The sequence below is a fragment of the Crinia signifera genome, chromosome 9, assembly GCF_055691185.1.
Source record: "Crinia signifera chromosome 9, ASM5569118v1, whole genome shotgun sequence".
NCBI lineage: Eukaryota > Metazoa > Chordata > Amphibia > Anura > Myobatrachidae > Crinia > Crinia signifera.
The window spans coordinates 25731254-25750272 of record NC_139225.1 but is presented as its reverse complement, the minus strand read 5'-3'; the positions used below and the strand labels follow the sequence as shown (position 1 = coordinate 25750272).

The window sequence follows — 19019 nt, the reverse complement described above, 5'->3', positions numbered from 1 at the left end:
TGTTGCTGTCATTCAGAATGCATTTACATAAACAGTAATAGTAGCAGTAAAAGATCTGACTTAAAACACCTACAGTAAAACAGAACAGGTGTTATATATTATACAAAGAATTGGTTAATGATGTCTAAGTTGACGTGCACATAGTTGTCACTGGAAAAATTAGCCACAAGAAAAAATCAACACAGAAAGGTCAACACATGTAAATGTTGACATAAGTGTGACACCTTATTGGTGTCCATGTCGACACATGAGAATGAATATGAAAACAATCAAAAAAAGAAAAATGAATCTTCAAAAACTCATGTCAACCTTTTTCATTGTCGACCATAGCCGTGTCAGTGTTTTGCATGTGCCATTTAATCCTGGGGTTGCTGTGAATCACGCGGGGGGGGGAGGGAGGAGGTGAGGGGTGTCCGCGAATCATGGGAGGAGGGGTCGTGGGTGGATGCCGTGAATTGCGGGAGGGGGGTCGCGGGGGGGGGGGCGCGAATCGTGGGAGGGGGGGGCGCGGGGGGTTGCAGTGAATCGTGGGAGGGTGGGTCGTGGGGGTTGCCGCAATGACAGGAGGGGGGGTCGGGGGGGGGAATCGCGGTAGGGGGGTACCGCGAACCGCGGGAGCCCGGGGGGTTGGCGCGAATCGTGGGAGGGGGGGTCGCAGGGTGCGGCAAATTGCAGGAGGGGGGGTGTCACAGGGTGGGGCCGCGAATCGCGGGAGTCGCTGGGGGTGCTGCGAATTGTGGGGGGTGTGCTGCGAATCGCGGGAGGGTGCCGCAAATCGCCACAAGAAAAAATCAACACAGAAAGGTCAACACATGTAAATGTTGACATAGGTGTGGCACTTCATTGGTGTCCATGTCGACACATGAGAATGAATATGAAAACATTCAAAAAGTGAAAAATAAATCTTCAAAAGCTCATGTCAACCTTTTTCATTGTCGACCATAGCCATGTCAGTGTTTTGCATGTGCCATTTAATCGTGGGGTTGCCGTGAATGGGGGGGGGGAGGGAGGTGGGGGGTGTCTGCGAATTGCGCGGGAGGGGGGTCGCAGGGGGTGCCGCGAATCGCGGGAGGGTCGTGGGGGGTGGGTGACGCGAATCGCGGAAGGGGGGTCACGTGGGGGGGGGGGGTACCGCGAATCACAGGAGGGGGTCGCTGGGGTGCCGCAAATCGCCACAAGAAAAAAGGTACTTATGAGTTATCCGGGCGCCCGATTTTTTGATTGTATGCCTTAAGTTAAGGCATACAATCAGATGCGATGCGATACGATATCGCATCGCATCGCATGCGACCATCGGATGCGATGACCCGATTTTTCCATAGGAATCAATGTTAAAATGGACAGAGTCCATTTTAACATGGAATTCAATGGGAAAAAGGGGTCCTCTTCATACCCCTACTATCCAAGTGGGCATGGAGTTGGATATAAACCTGTGGCGAGCGTAGCGAGCCACCGAGCCCGAAGCGTGGCGAGCGAAGCGAGCCCCGCGAGGGGATGGTATTCCGTGTCCCCTCGCGGGGCTCGCTACGCTCGCCACGCTTCGGGCTCGGTGGCTCGCTACGCTCGCCACAGGTTTATATCCAACTCCATGCCCACTTGGATAGTAGGGGTATGAAGAGGACCCCTTTTTCCCATTGAATTCCATGTTAAAATGGACTCTGTCCATTTTAACATTGATTCCTATGGAAAAATCGGGTCATCGCATCGCATCGCATCGCATCCGATGGTCGCATGCGATGCGATGCGATGTGCCCGATCCGACCCGATTTAGAAATCGGGCGCCCGGATAACTCACAAGTACCAGAAAAAAATCAACACAGAAAGGTCAACACATTAAATGTTGACATAAGTGTGGCACTTCATTGGTGACCATGTCGACGCATGAGAATGAATATGAAAACATTCTTAAAATGAAAAATAAATCTTCAAAAACTCATATCAACCTTTTTCATCGTCGACCATAGCCGTGTCAGTGTTTTGCATGTGCCATTTGATCCTGGGGTTGTTGTGAATCGCGGCGGCTGGGGGGGGGGGGGGGGGTGTCCACGGGGGGGGGGGTTGTGTGTGCCATGAATTGGGGGAGGGGGGGTCGCAGGGGTGGCTGCTGCGAATTGCGGGAGGGGTGGGCGCGGGGGTTGCAGTGAATCGCGGAAGGGTGGGTCGCGGGGCCGGGGGGTTTGCCGCGAATCATGGGAGGGGGGGGTCAGGGGGAGGTGCCGCGAATCACGGGAGGGTCGCGGGGGGGGATGGGCGCGGGGGGTTGCGGTAGGGGGGGGTTCGTGGGGGCGTGCGCGAATCGTGGGAGGGGCCTCGCAAGTCGCGGGAGGGGGGCGGCGGGGGGCGCTCACCTGGTGTATCTGGTGAGTAGCTGTGTCTTTGCTGGGTAACATGGAGAGGCAGAGGGTGTCTGGCACTGTGCATACCTCCCAACATGACCTATGCCAGGAGGGACACAATGCTCTGCCGTTGGACTTTCTTCCTAATGTATGATTACCTCCATCTGTGTTGAACAGGTTAATTGATAGGAAAGGTGCACACAGGTGATGGCAGTCATACATTAAAAGGAAAGTGCAGGAGCAGAGCATTGTGTCCCTCCTATGACTGTGGGCTCACTGGGCTGGTTCTCTGTCATGTGAGTCAGAGGCTCCACCCAGCGTTAGAGGGTCAGACACACTTTGAGTGACAGATGTAGCCAAATATATAAGAGATGCCCCCTGTAGTGATCACTCACCACAGCTGTTGACACAGGGGATGAGTGCAGCAATTCACAAAGAATATATAGAAAAATATCCTGCACTTCACAATCATGCCTTATTCATGTCATCGCTATTTGGAAGCACCTACATTTGTGAGCAGCTATTTTCAAGGATGAAGCACACAAAGAATAAAACTAGAACCAAAATATCTGATGAGCACCTTGAGCACTCGCTGAGAATTGCAACAAGTTCCATCGAAGCAAATCTGGATGCATTGGTGGCTGAGAAACAATGTCAAACATCTCACTAACTTCATTTCCAAGTAAGTTAAATATGTTAACTATGTTTTCTATGTTTTTTTGGATGATCAGGTATCGTTACTGTTATTTTATTTTATGTGCGGCCCAAACCAAATTTTCAACTTCTAATGTGGCCCAGGGAAGGTGAAAGGTTGGACACCCCTGCTCTAAAAGGATTACAAATAGCGGGACGCCGCTGCATTACTTCACACTGCAAGACTATATTTTCGTTCAGGAATCCCGACATCATTGTGTACATATCCGATCTGAGTGTACACACCTTACAATATATTGGACATACAATCCATGCCCCAATTTATGCTATTTTTCACTATTTTTTCCACTTTTTCTATTTTTCTCGTTTTTTATATATGTATCTAAATGTATTTTGATTTTGTGTAATTCAGGCGCAACATTTATGTGCCATTCTGCATATCACATTCATTGACCTTGAAGGAATGCACTTTTTCAGCCCCCAATGACTGGACGGTGTATTGAAAAGGCGAATTATCATATGTGTAAAGCTACATTTGTAAATAAAGAACAACATTTTTGTCAAACACCTGTAGAATTTCAGTGACAGAGCGCGGCACTACCACCCATTCCTGTATCCCCATGCTTGTACTGGGGGGCAGCAGCGGTGGACAGCAGACCAGAGAAGGTCCAACTCTCCCCCCGCTGGCTCTCCCTCCAGCCAGGGCCCCGGAAACACTGCCCCCCTAGCTCCACAACAGGACAGCCTCAGGATCCATCCACGCCGGCTTACTCCTGTGGGTGCTGAATGAGATATTTCCTGTTGAGCCCTTCCACTACTGCCCTGTGAGTAGCAATAATCAAGATGGCGCCACAGATGGCTGCCTAGGATCTGTGTCGCTCAGCCAACATTTTTACGTGTCCAGAGACTCCCCCCCCTCGTCATGTCCTTATCTGTACTGTTTACTGTTTTTATCTATCTGGCTGTTGCAGTGACCAAGTGGCACCGCGAATGTCTGCCGAGGTGCTGCCCAGCTCATCAAATACATGTTGCCCATATCCGTGTACTAACCATCCCCAGGGCCCATATCTGTATGTGTTTTATATATTTGTACTGTTACTTGTTACGTCCCTGGCTGTTGCACAACAATCCAAATCTAATTCCAAGTACATGCAAGTATACCTGGCCAAATAAAGCTGATTCTGAGTCTCCACATAACTGCATCTATAGAATCACTACCACGCCCACCTCCACATAACTGCACCCATAGAATCACTGCCACGTCCACCTCCCCATAACTGCACCTATAGAATCACTGCCATGTCCACCTCCACATCACTGCACCTATAGAATCACAGCTATGCCCAATCCCCATACCTGAACCTATATAATCACTGCCACGTCCACCTCCACATAGCTGCGCCTATAGAATCACAGCTATGACCAATCCCCATACCTGAACCTATATAATTACTGCCACGTCCACCTCCACATAACTGCACCTATAGAATCACAGCCATGTCCACCTCCACATAACTGCACCTATAGAATCACATCCACCTCCCACATAACTGCATCTATAGAATCACATCCACATAACAGCACATATATAATTACAGACATGTCCACATAACTGCCACGTCCAATCCCCATAACTGAACCTATATAATCACTGCCACGTCCACCTCCACATAGCTGAACCTATGGAATCACAGTCATGTCTAAGCCCCATAACTGCACCCACAGAATCAAAGCCACGCCCACCTCCACATAACTGCACCTATAGAATCAATGCCATGTCCACCTCCACATAACTGCACCTATAGAATCACTGCAACGTCCATCTCCACATAACTGCACTATAGAATCACAGCCACGTCCACCTCCACATAACTGCACCTATCGAATCACAGCCATGTGCAATCCCTGTAACTGAACCTATATAATCACTGCCACGTCCACCTCCACATAGTTGTGCATATAGAATCTCAGCCATGTCCATTTCCACACAACTGCACCCATAGAATCACATCCACACCCACCTCCACATAACTGCACCTATAGAATCACACCCACATAACTGCACCTATAGAATCCACATCCACCTTCACGTAACCGTTCCTATAAAATCACAAACATGTCCACCTCCACATAACTGCACCTATCGAATCACAGCCATGTGCAATCCCTGTAACTGAACCTATATAATCACTGCCACGTCCACCTCCACATAGTTGTGCATATAGAATCTCAGCCATGTCCATTTCCACACAACTGCACCCATAGAATCACATCCACACCCACCTCCACATAACTGCACCTATAGAATCACACCCACATAACTGCACCTATAGAATTAAATCCACATCCACCTTCACGTAACCGTTCCTATAAAATCACAAACATGTCCACCTCCACATAACTGCACCTATAGAACCACAGCCATGTAAACCTCCACATAACTGCTCCTATAGAATAACTGCCACGTCCAACTCCACATATCTGCACCTATAGAATCACTGGCACATCCACATAACTGCACCCATAGAATCGCATAACAAGCCACATAACTGCATCTATATAACCAGAGCCACGTCCACATAACTGCATCTATAGAATCACTGCCACCACACCCATGCCTATACCGGGGGGGGGGGGGCAGCAGTGGTGGACATCAGACCAGAGAGGGCCCAACTCTGGCCCCAAGCCTTACTGACTCCCCCCCTCCCTAGCCTCGCGGCAGGACAGCCTCAGGATCCATCCACGCCGGCTTACTCCTGTGGGTGCTGAAGGGGAGATTGCCTGTTGAGCCCTTCCACTACTGCCCTGTGAGTAGCAATGATCAAGATGGCGCCACAGATGGCTGCCTAGGATCCGTCATGTCCTTATCTGTACTGTTTACTGTTTTTACCTATCTGGCTGTTGCATTCACCAAGTGGCACCACGAATGTCTGCCAAGGTGCTGCCCAGCTCATCAAATACATGTTCCCCATATCCGTGTACTAACCCTCCCCAGGGCCCATATCTGTATGTGTTTTATGCACTTTTTCAGCCCCCAATGACTGGACAGTGTATTGAAAAGGCCAATTATCATATGTGTAAAGCTACATTTGTAAATAAAGAACAACATTTGTCAAACACCTGTAGAATTTCAGTGAGGGAGCGCGGCACTACCACCCATTCCTGTATCTTGTAACGAAAAAACGGACCCAGTCATCCGTTTAAGTGCAGCTGCTAGTCAAGAAAAACACAAAAGATAGATTCAGTGCGCAGGTATAAAATATTCTCTTCTATACAAGCATGGGGATGGTGGCAGTGATTGTATAGGTGCAGTTATGTGGAAGGGGGCTGTGATTCTATAGGTGCAGTTATACTATAGGTGCATTTATGTGAGTGTGTCTGTGAGTCTATATGTGCGGTTATGTGGAAATTAACTTGATGTGGTTCTATAGGTTCAGTTATGTGGAAGTGAGTGTGCCATTTATTCTATAGGTGCATTATGGGGAGGCGAACTTTGCTATTATTCTACGGGTGCCTTTATGTGGAGGTGGACCTGGCTGTGATTCTATAGGTGTAGTTATGTAAAGGTTTAGGTGGCTGTGGTTCTATTGGTACAGTTATGTGGAGGTGGACGTGGCAGGGATTACATAGGTGCAGTTATGTGGAGGTTTAGGTGGATGTGGCTCCATAGGTGCAGTTATGTGGAAGTAGATGTGCCAGTGATTCTATAGGTACAGTTATGTGAAGGCGGACGTGGCTGTGATTCTTTAGGTGCAGTTATGCGGAGGCGGATGTGGCTATGATTCTATAGGTGCAGTTATGTGGAAGTAGATGTGCCAGTGATTCTATAGGTGCAGTTATGTGGAGGCGGACGTGGCTGTGATTCTATAGGCGCAGTTATGTGGAGGCGGACGTGGCTATGATTCTACAGGTGCAGTTATGTGGAGGTGGACATGGCTGTGATTCTATAGGTGCAGTTATGTGGAGGTTTAGGTGACTGTGGTTCTATAGGTGTAGTTATGTGGAAGTGGATGTGCCAGTTATTCTATTGGTACAGATATATGGAGGTGGACATGGCTGTGATTCTATAGGTGCAGTTATGTGGAGGTTTAGGTGGCTGTGGTTCTATAGGTGTAGTTATGTGGAAGTGGAAGTGGATGTGCCAGTGAATCTATTGGTACAGATATGTGGAGGTGGGCGTGGCTGTGATTCTATAGGTGCAGTTACAGTTGGAGCCTTTCTCATCTAGCCCTTTAATAGGATTAAGTGAGTAATTGGATTACTCTGCTAATCCTGTACTGTATTGTTCTATGTATTGTATTGCTGCTGAGAACAATAGAATAGCCATGGCTAGCCATGGTGAGCCACGACCTAAGGAAGATAGTTGAGAGGGGCTCCATCTGTATGTGGAAGTGGACATGCCATTGATTCTATAGGTGCCGTTATGTGGAGGTGGACGTGGCTGTGATTCTATGGGTGCAGTTATGTGGAGGTGAAAGTGGCTGTGATTCTGTAGGTGCAGTTATGTGGAGGTGACAGTGATTCTATAGGTGCAGTTATGTGGGTGGGGGTGTGATTCTATAGGCGCAGGTTTTTTTGTGGGGGGGTTTACGTGGCTGCGGTTCTATAGGTTCTGTTATGTGGCAGTGAACGTGCCAGTGATTCTATGGGCAGTATTCAATGCCAAAATTCGGCATCTGCAGCGAATCCTGTTTAGGATTCGCTGCAGTGTCTCCATGCTCCGGAGGGCTGGAGCCTTCGCTGCCAGTCCACGCTGTTACACTATTCAATGCTGCAGGGGCTCGCTGCCCCTGACGGCGATTCTTAACCCCTGTGGCGGACGCCGCAGGGAGCCGGGGACGGCGGCAGGCAGGGAGATGGAAGTCTCCCTGCCTGCCCCAGAATGTATGTGGGGGGTAGGAGGGCTCCCCGGGACCCAGGCAGCACAATCTGCCCCCGGGAGAGCTAGCAGGGGACCGGGTAGGGAGCTGCTAGTACTGCTCCCGATCATGCATATATAATGATCAGGAGCCGTGAAAATATGAATAAGTAATGAGCGGTTCTCGGCTCCCTGTCCCCTGCTGGCTGTTATGTGTAAAAAACATATATATTTTTAAATTAAATATATATTCCTCTGCTGTAAGCCCATGAATAAAAATAGCATGCCCCTCAGATAATAAAATTCCTGATTTTTTTACACCAAAAAAAAAACAAAAACAAAAAAACACCTTTATTTTAAAAGTTCACATTCCACTTCACCATAAAAAGATGGCGATTGCTACACGGTGACACACGGCAAAAATCACTTAGAAAGCAATTCCCCATCTTCTCATTGAATACACTCACGGCGAATCACATTGAAAAACCACAGTTGCAGAGACTATCAGATGGCGAATTGTCCGTCATTCACTGTTCACCGTCGGCGAATATTGCACGTTGAAAAGGGTGATTCACTTTTTCAGTAAAAAGATTAACCTTAGAGCATGAAAATAGCACACATTCGCAGTAGAACATGGCGAATCAGCCTCATTGAATACTGCCCTATAGGTGCAGTTATGTGCAGGTGGACGTGGCTGTGATTCTATAGGTGCAGTTATGTGGAGGTGAACGTGGCTAGGATTCTATAGGTGCAGTTATGTGGAGGTGAACGTTGCTGGGATTCTATAGGTGCAGTTATGTGGAGGTGAACATTGCAATGATGTAGAGGTGGACATGGCAGTGAATATATGGGTTCAGTTATGGGGATTGGACGTGGCTGTGATTCTATAGGTGTAGTTATGTGGAGGTGAATGTTGCTGGGATTCTATAGGTGCAGTTATGTGCAGGTGGACGTGGCTGTGATTCTATAGGTGCAGTTATGTGGAGGTGAACGTGGCTGTGATTCTATAGGGTTAGTTATGTGGAGGTGAATGTTGCTGGGATTCTATAGGTGCAGTTATGTGCAGGTGGACGTGGCAGTGATTCTATAGGTGCAGTTATGTGGAGGTGAATGTTGCTGGGATTCTATAGGTGCAGTTATGTGCAGGTGAACGTTGCTGGGATTCTATAGGTGCAGTTATGTGGAGGTGAACGTGGCTGGGATTCTATAGGTGTAGTTATGTGGAGGTGAACTTGGCTGTGATTCTGTAAGTGCAGTTATGTGGAGGTGAACATTGCAATGATGTAGAGGTGGACATGGCAGTGAATATATGGGTTCAGTTATGGGGATTGGACGTGGCTGTGATTCTATAGGTGCAGTTATTTTGAGGTGAACATGGCAGTGACGTGGAGGTGGACATGGTAGTAATTCTATAGGTGCGATTATGTCAATGTTTACGTGGCTGTGATTCTATAGGTGCAGTTCTGTGGAGGTGGACATGGCTGAGATCCTATAGGTACAGTTATTTGGAGGCAGACGTGGCGGTTACTCTATAGGTGCATTTATGTAGAGGTGGACGTGGCTGGGATTCTATAGGACCATAAATAATTTACTTTGGTCTTTGGTCCTCTGAGCAGTAGCACCCCTGCAAGCAGGCCCGGCGACAGGGGGGGGGGGGGGGGGTCAAGGGGGACATCTGACCCCGGGACCCAAGGTTCGGATGGGCCGTTTTATTATTATGCTGTCTGCTCCGCCACTGGCTCGGAGCAGACAACAAACATGCATAGTTTCATATATCAAACGAGGATCCAAAAAAGGGGTGTGGCCTCAGGTAAAGGAACAAGGCTTTGCAAAGTGCTCTGAGAACTCCTGGCCATGCCCCCCTATCCCTAAATAGATACATGTGCACAGTGTCCATTCACTGCTGTGACAGGGACTCCCAACTGCCCCCCCCCCCCAAGCCCCGGTTATCACTCACCTGTCATCTGCTATAAGTATTTGCCGTCTAGCAGCTCTGCAGAAGCCAGGGCAGGCAGATGATGGCTCTGCTCCTGTATGCTGCTGAGCATGCAGCACTGCAGCAGCAGGAGCTAAAAGAAGATGGCTACCCCCATACAGACTACACAAAGATGGCCGCCACCCACCAATGAGAAGCCAGGGTTTCCTTCTCCAGTAATTATAGAGAGTACAGGAAAAAGGGGCGGAGCTTAACGGAGGAGCGTGAGTCGAGACTGTGAGGGGAAATTTTGCAGGAAAAAGGTCCAGAGAACCTGCTTAATGCCTACTCCACTTTTTTAATTAACCAGGTAAGTGCCTTGGGGGAGGGGAGAGAGTTTATATCTTTCAATCTATCTATCTATCTAATCAGAAGAAGTTTGAGGAAAAAAAATACACACACACACATATATGTGAAGAGGTTTTTTTTGGGAGGGGGCCCTCAGATGTCCATGTACCGGGCCCCAAGATTTCTGTTGCCGGCCCTGCCTGCAATTGCCACAGGTAACCAAGGAAATCCCTGCACCACGTGGTTTATTTAAAAGTGTTGAGTAGAAACAACCTGTGTTCTGATTGTGTCTATGTCCAATATTTATAAGGGTGATGCTTTTACCAGCAGGACCTAGCTGTGGCCATGCTAAATATCCTGCATAAACCCAATCAGAAGGCCAAGATATCACCGCCTCCTGCATCTCCCAGGTTCCTATAATGAAGCATCTCATTCAGTACAGTCACATCACTTGGCAGCAATCCAGGACCCTAATCCCGGTAATGGTGTGTACACACGGTCAGATCGGATCGTAGATAGTATCTTAAAGGGGTGTACACACGGGGGCAATCTGTGCTAAGCAATTTTGCTTAGCTATTTTGCTGGTGTCAAGATCTCCCATGAGGAGCACATACACGCGCAGAGTTTTGTGCTAAGCAATTTCGCTTAAGCCAAAAATGTAAATAGTGGGCGGATTTTCCCAGAGGGGAGGATTCCTTTTCTGAGGGCATAAATTGTGTCAGCCATTTTGGCTGGTGGGCGGCCAGCAAGGTGACACCGTGCGTGCGGATGGGCGGCGGGGAACAGGAGGAAAGGGGAGGCTGCAGAGAGGGATTCAAGTCCAGCGGTGGTCTGACTTGAATCCCTAAACCGGACTTGTTGTGCTGTGCTGTGCAGCCAATATACCTTGGTAAGCTGAGGCGGGCGGGCGTCCGGCGGTGGCTGTAGATGGAGGGGACAAGTGATGAGGGGGGAGGGGATAAGTGATGAGGGGAGTGGATTCAGGACGCGATCGCGGAAGTGATCGCGTCCTGTACACACACGCAGTCAGACATGCAGATATTCTAAGCAATCTTACTAGATTGCGTCTGCATGCACTGACTTACTAATCAGGTGATCCCGATGTGCGGGCCCGCGCATCGGGATCGCCCGGACCATACACACGGTGAGATTTGTGCTTAGTTTCTAAGCAATCTAGTAAGATTGCTTAGAAAATAGCACAGATCGCCCCCGTGTGTACACCCCTTAAGGCACATCCGATTTGCATACAAGTCTGACTATATAGTGCAGATCTGCACTATATAGTCATAGCAGACAAGACTTTCTGCCTTACGATACGTGAACGCGCATCGGGATCGCAAGGGTTAAAACCCTTGCGATGTGCATCCGATTCCGATCCGATGTTGACTATATCGTCAACATCGGAAGGCAAAAAGTACCGTGTGTACACACTATAACACATCTGTGTAATTCCCATTTCCAGCTGACACGTGGCAGATAATCCCCAGTAACCATCCTCTCTCTGGATCTTTATGTGGTCTAGATAGATAGACATCATAACTTCTGTGAACCTTCACCATCTAGGACAATTCCTCATGGTTCCGTCTCTGCAAACCATAACTACACAGCGATTCAATATTGATTGATTTATTAACAGTTTCTTATATACAGTATACATATTCCGCAGCGCTTTACAGAGGATATTTGAACATTCACATCAGTCCCTGCCCCAGTGGAGTTTACAATCTATATTCCCTACCACATGTACACACATACAGACATTCTAGGGTTAATTTTGATGGGAGCTAATTAACCTACCAGTATATTTGGATTGTGGGAGGAAAGCAGAATACCCGGAGGAAACCCACGCAAGCACGGGGAGAATATACAAACTCCGCACAGTTAGAGCCATGGTGGGGATTTAACCCATGACCTCATCGCTATGAGGCAGTAATGCTAACCAGTACACCAGATTACTGCCCTCAGATTTAAATTAAATGTTTGCCTAATTCTATCATTTTCATATAAAGTTATTGTGATAAAACAGTTCATTTTTAGAAAGCAGAAGAAACAAAATAAATTATTATGTTAATTATAAAACCAACCTAATGGACATGATGCTGTGGTCAGATTTCATTTGGGACTGAACCAGTCATTGATGCTTTTACTGCATGTCGCCACTAGAGGTCAGCACAGGACCTTATCTGTAAAGTTGGTTTTGGTAATCTTTTCATTTCAACTCCCAGCAGACACTCAAAAGGATTATATTGTACATTAGAATACACATATCTTGTTTTTCCAAGAACATGCGTGTCACCTGAATATTTTTCTGTCTGAATATATTATTATAGCATGGTACATATCACATCTGTATAAACAGCATTACATTACTAATAATTTATAGAACGCGTAAAGCAGGATTTTCCAAAGTTGTCTTCAGGGCACACTAACAATGCGTAGAATAATTAGTACCACCTGTAGATCTTTTTACCTTTGTAGCTACCATAGGTGCAGTGGGTGCAGCTGCTATGGGGCCCAGAGCTGAGAGGGGCCACCTTCCCTGTCACAGTTACATGTGTTATTTATTTATTTATTTATTAACAGTTTCTTATATAGCGCAGCATATTCCGTTGCGCTTTACAAAGGAGACAGAGATACAACAAACAGGGTATTTACAGACAGTCAAAAGGTAGGAGGGCCCTGCTCGCAAGCTTACAATCTATAGGGAAATATACAGGGTGTAGCTACCATAGGTGCAGGGGCCCAGAACTGAGGGGCCACCTTATCTGACACAGTTACATCAGTCTTGCCGACTTTAAGGATCTCTTTTCTGGGAGAAGCCCCGGAGAGGAGACTTTCAGCAGCAGTTCTGGGGGCGGGGCTTGAGTGTGGCATCCTTAAGCCCTGCCCCCATGATGCAAATTAGCCGAATTCACGGATCTCTGTGGAGGGGGCAGGGCTAAAATGACGCTATTGTGATATTTTAGCTCCGCCCCCTCCTCTGCCGACATTGGGGGAAGACGGAAGTGATCGGGGGGTGCAGTGGGGGTCCCCCTGAATCCGGGAGGGTTGCCCACCTTTCCGGGGGGCCGGGAGGGGACCCGTTTTTCGGGAGACTCCCGGCTATTCAGGGAGGGTAGGCAACCCTGAGTTACATGCAGGGCTTCGGAGTCGAGGAGTCGGCGTCGAAGGAAATATCGAGTACCTGGAGTCGGCAAACAATGCTCCGACTCCGAAAATTATAATTAATGACTTCTCTACTGTAAGAATGAAGACCAATGCATGCAGTGCTTCATGTAACCGCAAAACGAACACGTTAAGTGACCGTGAAAAAGCTTTTCATGTGCTTCACTATATGGCACGCAACGCACAATTCGGAGCACCAATACTTATAAATGTATTCTCCCTTGTAGTTTACAACTTATTTCCAACGTTCAATAAGGTTTTCAATACCTCGTTGGTAGAAATCACCTGGTGTAGACTCGAAAAATTCATTCAACCAAGCTCTCCCACCATACGCACAACATCGTTTTACGCGGATGAAGATCTTGTTTCATGCGCGGGGTCGTTTGTTTACCTTGGCTAAGCCATTCCTTCCGCTGGTTCATATTGATGTACAGGCACCATTTTTCGTCGCCAGTAACGGTTCGGTAAAGAAATCGTTCCTTGTGTCCATGAATTGAACGGTGACGAGCAAGCAAACCAGCGGAGATTGTGGCTCGTTGATTTTTGTTGTCGTCACAAAGCATGCGGAACTCATGCTCCACACTTCTGAACCTTTCCTATTGTTTTTGTTCCCAAAAAAAACAAATGTGGTTTTTATCTTTGAACTGGTAAAGTTCCTGTTCCTGATTTTTATGCCTACTGCTACTATCCAGCCATTTAATTAATTAATAAAAAATTAGTCCTTTGCTTAAACTGTTCAATACAGTAGACTGTTGGCTTCCCAGCCTCTAGTTTCTGTAGTAATAATATGTATGTTGCCTTTCTTTTCTTCAAGGAATGTATCATACATTCGCATATTAATACAGAGGAGTCGGAGTCAGAAGTACGAGGAGTCGGAGTCGAAACATTGATCTACCGACTCCACAGCCCTGGTTACATGTGTTATATACTTCCCAACTGTCCCGCGTTGGGATAATTTGGTCTACAGCATTATGGTCAACAGTCATTAGGTCGACATGGGAAAAGGTTGACATGGGTCTAGGTCAACATGGTTCTAGGTCGAAAGGTCGTTAGTTCGACAGGTCATTAGTTCGACATTGTCTAGGTCAACAGTGAAAAGGTCGACATGCGGTTTTTCACTTTTTTTTTACCTGAATGTCAACACAGTCGACATGGACACAGTTTAAAGCGCACCGCATCCCCTCGGGCACACTATTTTATTCTCACACCACTTCCTAGTGGATGGTAGGGCATGAAATACCGCCTGTCGGCACATGTTGGCTCAAAAAACAGTGAAAAATTCCATGTCGACCTTTTGACTGTCGACCTAGACAATGTCGAACTAATGACCTTATCCCATGTCCACCTAGACCCATGTCGACCTTTTCCCATGTTGACCTAGACCCATGTCGACTTTTTCACATGTCGACCTAATGGTGTCGACCATAATGCTGTAGACCAAATGACCGCATCCCCCGCTTTTTCAGGTTCCTGCCGCCACACTTTTTTAAAGTCTCCTTCTGGATTTTGTACCGATCCTATTTACCCGTTGTGGCTGTGTTGTAAAATTCCAATCTATTAGTAGAGATAAACAAGGAAAAAATGTAAAGTTTAGGTGAAATGGTCGCTATGGTAACAGCTCATTTTCACTGCTATGAGGTAATTCTTTGGGCCGATCGTATAAGAATCAGAAGTATGTGGCGGACAAGTATTCAATGGTTTTAATTAGATACACACATGGGTCTCGTGTTTGAAGCTTTAGTGAGTTTTAATTAACTGGAGTTTTGTACAAAAGAGTATACTGTGTTTTTATCGAGCCTCTATGTACATAATACATCTCCAGCCGGCAATAAAGTGCTCATTACAGGCATAGACCCAGTATTACACATGGCCTCTCAGTACAAGGGAAACAGGTGATGTACTCATCATCCACGCGAAAGAGTAGTTCTTGTAGTATTTGCATCTGGGGATGGTAATATCCTTTATAATAAAGGGCTAGTGCTGCTCCTTATCTCTATGGGGGGAATTCAAGTGTATGTGCTGGCAGCCATTAGATGGCACCCAACGGAGCCGCTGGTGCTGACATTACTGTTCTGTTGGTCCACCATTTTGACTGGTTAGTGGCAGTGTGACAGAAGAGTACTGGGCAAAAAGTACTGGGGTGGACGCGAAAAAAAATGCTATTTGGGTGCCCAAACAGGTCACTTTTCTGGTCAACAGTGACAAAAGGTCGACATGCAGACACAAGGTTGATATTAAAAAAGTGTCCGACACACAAAATGTCGACATGAAAAAGGTTGACATGTGGAATGGTTGACATGAGTATTACATTATCTTAGTGTCAATGTCAACACCTGAGCACATGTAAAAAATCGACATTGTGCTTGTGAACATTTTGCCATTGTCAACCTCTTGCATGACAATCTATCTAGACACCGTTGACGTATCATATAGATACCGTAGCGAAGGGCCCAGGTTGAGTTGCCGAAATGGGATGATTCTGGTTCCCTCGGAGTGAACCGAATTCAGCACCTGCCCCGATGGTCGACTGCAAACTGCTGCGGCAATTTACAATATCGCCAGGCCGTTCACACGGAAGGGTGCGGGCCGGGGGCATGTGGCTGAGGGCCCGGCATTTTACGCGGGGATGCACATCGCCTCTGATTTTTTGCTTGTGGAAATGCATCCTGGTAAACATCCTGGGTCGAGTGTCCCAGCAATACAACCTGGGTAATTACCTGGGTTGGACCCGGGATGCTCCTGGGTCACCGCAATGTGAAAACCACAGCAGGAAGATTCTCTCATCTCCCAGCATCGCCCGAGCCCACCTTCTGATGACGTCACCCGCCCGGCATTGTGTCGGGTCAGGACGCTAGTTGGAAAGGGTTCGCAAGCCGAGTCACACCCAGGTACAACATCCCGGTTGCGACCCAGGTTATATAGTGTAAATTGGGTATAAGAGGCAGGCGTTTCTATGGCAGTGTGGGTATGGGACATAGGATCGACTCGATGAAGGTTGAAATACATTAGGTTGATCACTGAAGGCCGACACCTGAAATAAGTCGACATGGCTAAGGTGGACAGGGTGGTAAGCTCGACACAAGCATTAGCTCGACAATGTGAAGTTCAACGTTAGTTTTTGACGTTTTTTTTGTCCCAAATGGCGACTTGGTCGACATGTACACCATCTAAGTCTACCGCATACTATTATTATGTTCTTCCCCCACGCTGTACTGAACGGTAGGGTATAAAATACCGCCTGTCGGCACATGTCAGCTCAAAGAAGATGTAAAAAACTCATGTTGACATTTTCATTGTCGACCTTAGCCATGTCAGCCTTCAGTAATCAACCTAGTGACCGTATCCCAGAAGTCCTATATCTGGGCTGCTGGTGTGGGGCCATGACGGACATTGGCACTCTGTCCCAGTACATGGATGATGACTTCTGAGCCCCTAGTTGGCATGTGGCAGAATGTGACTCTCTCCGCTCCTGAGATGCAATAAATCATTTCCCCACGTTCTTTCTTCTCCCTCAGTACCATGTACCTAGCTGGCTAATGTACTGTAAGATTTAGTACCCGCAGAGTTTCCCCCTGGGGGCACAGACCCCTTACTTTATATTCTGCTTTTCATGCCTAATTACCTAACAAAACACTCTTCATTTTCCGTGCTCACTTCAGAGCGCTCTTGTCTGTTATGTTCCTTGATAGAACGCAGCAGATGTGGCCAGCATTGCGGTTACACATGTTTATTTGTGTATGGGCCCCGGAGTGCGCGGTCATGTAGTACTCCGATCCTATGGCGCATTCATGAGGTAAGTGTCACGTGGCCTGAGAGGTTTCCATCCATTGTATATTCAGCGGGTAACCATCCTGTTCCTTACCAGTATATTTATTTCAAGCCTGCTGGGAAGATGCAGATATGTCTATTATTAGAGTTGTGTGGAACTGATCATCTTCGCAGTATCCGCACGCTGCAGGGGAACATATGTTACTGCAGTGGATGTTCCCTTAGAGAAGGCCGTCTCCGAATATAAAATGTATTATAATTAGCAAAGTTCATTTCTGAGACACTTCAGCCTGGATGAGATGATTTAATCCTGTGTGCTGAGTGCCTGTAGTGATGGTGTCCCGAATACCAGGAATCTGTATGCTGAGTACGTGTAGCGATGGTGTCCCGAATATCAGAAATCTGTGTGCTGAGTACGTGTAGCGGTGGTGTCCCGAATATCAGGAATCTGTGTGCTGAGTGCCTGTAGCTATGGTGTCCCGAATATCAGGAATCTGTATGCTGAGTACGTGTAGCGATGGTGTCCCGAATATCAGAAATCTGTGTGCTGAGTGCGTGTAGCGATGGTGTCCCGAATATGAGGAATCTGTGTGCTGAGTGCGTGTAGCAATCGTGTCCCGAATACCAGGAATCTGTGTGCTGAGTGCGTGTAGCGATGGTGTCCCGAATATCAGGAATCTGTGTGCTGAGTGCGTGTAGTGACCGTGTCCCGAATAACAGGAATCTGTGTGCTGAGTGTGTGTAGCGACCATGTCCCGAATACCAGGAATCTGTGCTGAGTGCGTGTAGCGACCATGTCCCGAATACCTGGAATCTGTGTGCTGAGTGCGTGTAGCGATGGTGTCCCGAATATCAGGAATCTGTGTGCTGAGTGCGTGTAGCAATCGTGTCCCGAATACCAGGAATCTGTGTGCTGAGTGTGTGTGGCGACGGTGTCCCAAATACCAGGAATCTGTGTGCTGAGTGCGTGTAGCGACGGTGTCCCGAATATAAGGAATTTGTGTGCTGAGTGCGTGTAGCGACGGTGTCCCAAATACCAGGAATCCGTGTGCTGAGTGCATGTAGCAAACATGTCCCGAATACCAGGAATCTGTGCTGAGTGTGTGTAGCGACCGTGTCCCCAATACCATGAATTTGTGTGCTGAGTGCATGTAGCTTCCCTGTCCAGAATACCAGGAATATGTGTGCTGAGTGCGTGTAGTGACCGTTTCCCGAATACCAGGAATCTGCATGCTGAGTGTGTGTATTGGCCATGTCCCGAATATCAGGATTCTGTGTAATGAGTGCGTGTAGCGACCATGTCCCGAATAACAGGAATCTGTGTGCTGAGTGCGTGTAGCGACCCTGTGTGCTGAGTGTGTGTATTGGCCATGTCCCGAATACCAGGATTCTGTGTGCTGAGTACATGGAGCGACGTGTCCCGAATATGAGGAATTTGCGTGCTGAGTGTGTGTAGCGACTGTGTCCTAAATACCAGGAATTTAGCCTGGTCACACCCCACTCCATGTCAACTACCAGCGTGTATAACAGTGAGTACAGCTATAAAAAAAATTTTTTGGTCTTCAACAAAACTGCACTGATTAAGTAACTGGTTGTTTGTAGTTGAGATAGACCGATGCATTAAGGGCCTGATTCTCAGTTTTATGCTGCTGTGGGTCTGCTCTGGATGGCGTTGATTCCCCCCATGCGTAGAGCCCAACAGGGAGACTGTGAGATTACAGAGGAAACCCTTATTCACATCATCATAATAGAAATTACACTCTCGCCATTACGTCTTTCATCAAAAGTAGCGTGGGTTAATTAAATAGAGCTTTCAATTAGCAGCTTTTTAATAGAGAATAATAAAGTGCATTCAATATCAACCCTCAGAGAGCAATGGAGACACATACCGGTTCTAACAAATATATTAGATTCAGTGTGAGCGGAATGTTCCTCCGCCTGTATTAATCCCTAGAGCCGTTCCCATTCAGTGCAA

At 47.4% G+C, this 19019-nt stretch overlaps 1 protein-coding gene across 1 annotated transcript in view; it reads left to right on the top strand.

Moving 5' to 3' along the window:
- Positions 1-10027: 10027 nt before the first annotated feature.
- Positions 10028-19019, top strand: part of EGFL7 (EGF like domain multiple 7) — an 88780-nt gene continuing 79788 nt past the window's right edge. The window contains exon 1 of the mRNA XM_083158605.1: positions 10028-10133. The gene's annotated coding sequence lies outside the window, so the exon portion shown is untranslated. The remainder of the gene's footprint in view (positions 10134-19019) is intronic.